The 3129-nt window shown below is 42.0% G+C and overlaps 1 pseudogene; it reads left to right on the top strand.

The window, feature by feature from the left end:
- The first annotated feature begins 343 nt into the window (after window positions 1–343).
- LOC147464907 (uncharacterized) lies at window positions 344–857 on the top strand (annotated as a pseudogene).
- The last annotated feature ends 2272 nt before the right edge of the window (window positions 858–3129 follow it).

The raw sequence follows: 3129 nt of genomic DNA, 5'->3' as shown, positions 1-3129 counted from the left end.
ATTAAGGGGGTTCGTATATTTAGCCAGGCCAAGGGCCTATATAGGACATGGTTGGGAGGAGAATCACATGTTCCAATCTCATAGGCCTTTCATTGGTATGAGAGCTCAGGGAGGAGGAGCCATGGAGGAGAGGGGAAGGAGATCGGTTGCATGAGGCATGCATGGTCTCTCTCTCTCTCTCTCTCTCTCTCTCTCTCTCTCTCTCTCTCTCTCTCTCTCTCTCTCTCTCAATGGGCAAGCTCCTTAACGAGACATTCTTCTCAATGATGCAAGTTGGGCATGGCCCCTTGTATCGAGGAAGAGAAACTTGGCTACTCGCGTGGGAGGGGCCACTAACACGAAGATGAGGCCGACAGTCGACATGCATCGAATCATCAGGAGAAAAAGAACTCATCAGGTTCGCAGAGCCAAGGGGAGTGAATCTTGACCCTACTGCATGGCCAGTGGAGCACCACAACATATTCAAACTTTGTTGTTTTTCTCACGTGGCTCTGTAACAAAGCCGCCATCGCTTTGCTTTGCTGTTTTCCACTTGGGGGCCGCCCATGGTTTAAGGGTGCCCACTCTTCAAAGGTTCTCAGGGTGCATGCCCACCCCAGGCACACACCTAGCAGTCGCGGCATTAGCACCCCCTGACATGCACAACTAGGGATGCATAAGGGCTACAAGGTGCGAGTTTTTGAGAAATGCCGCATGCAAGATGTTAATAACGTAGATAGAGTCTGCTGAGGATAGCAGATTAAAAACCATGGAGGCTCAAACATACAAATCATGAAGGATAAAATTTAGATGCCAAGGGTGAACCTTTAGCATTATCCAAACATCTCAGGGATCTACAAATCAACGTGTGTTTATGATGTTTTTGATAGTCGTAACCGGCCTAGTACCATACATGAATGGCAACACAAAGTGTTTGAACAATTTTCAAGGAAAACTCAACCAATACCTTGTTATCGAGATGCTCCAAGGGAGCTTTACTCCAAGGAATATACTCATGGTTTGACTGGAGCAAGGTTTCAGGAAGAGCACCATGATTGAGGCTGAGCAACCGTACAGGTTTGATGTGTTTCATGCTTTTCAATTTTTCTAGCTTTATGACAATTTTACATTGTAGGAGTTCTTGCAGAGATTTGCACAAGCTACTTCTTGTGCCAGGTAGCGGCGGCAATGAATGTCTATACACCGCAGGTTTATTTCTTGTTGATTATGGATACATTTTTTGTCATGCATGGCATGCAGATAGTCCTATGTAGCGATGCTTGTTTCTCTCTCATTCCGAGAAGCAAGGCTCCATACACTTACTTGGTCATAGATTTTGATCAACAAGTATCTCTTTGTTTTATCCTCTTCCTCCTATCAAGAAGAGGGGGGAAGCAGGCTTCAAGTTGCTAGAGCATGACTCCTAGGCAGGTTGTCTATCATTAATGCAATCTGATAATGACATGGTCCACCCATTTTCGGCAAGCGTGTTCCAACGATTTCTAAGACATCACATGATCAAGGATCTACTTACATATCTTCAAGCCAAGAAGGTACAATGTATATCCCTTGCAAGTATTTTTTTATTTTTCAATACAGTATACAATTCGACAGGTTTGATTATCTATGAATGCTTGACATGGTCGACTTTCTTTTGCTATGACATTTGTCTATGAGCAAGAGTATCTATAGCTATGAGCATTTTTAGCATCCAACATGGGTCTACTAAGAAATATCATGCAAAGACAAGACTTCCATGTTTGGAATATGCTAGGAGCATCCAAACTTAGGGAAACTTGTCGAGATGTCTGTAATTTTTTACATCACAAGCAAGTGTATATGATACATACGCTCACTCACTTGATCCGATTCGAGCGCACTACCAGAAACCTGGCCACAAGTGGGTGACAAGGTTAGTCAACTTTCACATTCTGTTTGTTTTTGTCTATGCTTTACTTTTCATTTTTGAAAAGATCTCTCTGATGTGCAAAGCACCATGCTTGGGTAGACTTTATAAGAAGCCACTGTATAAATCAACGTGCTTTGCTTGTCTTCATGTGAAGCACTACTTCTCTTCTGTGCCAAGATATTCTCAATTGACTTCAGCTTGATGCTAATGGCACACATCTTTAGCACTATATGGATATAAGCTCACAATTTATGCAACAGCGCACTGTGATGTATCCACGTCATTGTAATCGTGCACGGCACGTATAACAATAGCTCACAAGGTTGAGACTGTCATTGAATCCAAGGGCTTATTATTCTATTTTTTTCTATGTATGCACGGTGTACTAGTCCGCTGGGCGTATGACACTCCATCATTGTATACGCTTCCACTATAACACTAAATACTCTGTCAAGAACAAGGTAAGTAACTGCTATCTTAAAATATTTTTTATGTTATTCACCTATTTTGGCATGGCTAAGAGCCATTTGTTTGTAAATGGACAAGCAATAGTCTTGCCATTAGTGATTTTTTGGACATTATTTTTGCACTACACACTTTACGCGTGACAGTCAAGTTGAGTTTTTGAACGTCTTAAACTCGTCAGGGCTTATCTCTGCCAAGGTGTATGGTTGAAGCTAGCATCTTGACAGCATGGTTGCTCACAAAAAACACGATTATGGATTTTTGGGTATCCATTTTGAGTGGAGCTCCTATTCGCACTAAGAGTGCCTATATGAGTACAATTTTGGGGTAAGACCTCACATGGGATGCAACATGGTCTAGGAACTCAAGAATTTCGGTTTAGCCAGTGTGGAGCAAGGCTGATGAGGGTCCCTCTCACTTCCGTCATAGAGTGTTTGCAGTTACCTCCACGCACAAGTATATCTTGTACTTCAAGGATGTTCTTTTGTCGACATTCTTACTTGAGACATATTCCACATGTGGATAATATGAGTCTTTGGGGCTGACATGGTGCCCACTATTTCAAGTATGTGTCACGACAAAGTCCTTAGGTGCTGGTCAAATCAATTTTCTAGACCATTTTTAGCACGACGTATTAAGAGCAATTTTGGTGGCCAAAATTTGTTGGATACTTAGAATGACTTGTTACGGTACAAGTGCAGCTAAACAACATTACAGATGGTTTCTTTATCATATGGCAAGGCTATGAATTATTAATGAAAAGGTTTCATTGTTTG

This window comes from Adiantum capillus-veneris, chromosome 1 (genome assembly GCF_014529385.1).
Source record: "Adiantum capillus-veneris isolate H3 chromosome 1, ASM1452938v2, whole genome shotgun sequence".
Lineage (NCBI taxonomy): Eukaryota > Viridiplantae > Streptophyta > Polypodiopsida > Polypodiales > Pteridaceae > Adiantum > Adiantum capillus-veneris.
The sequence above is the reverse complement of the archived record's forward strand: the minus strand, read 5'-3'. Positions and strand labels throughout refer to the sequence as shown.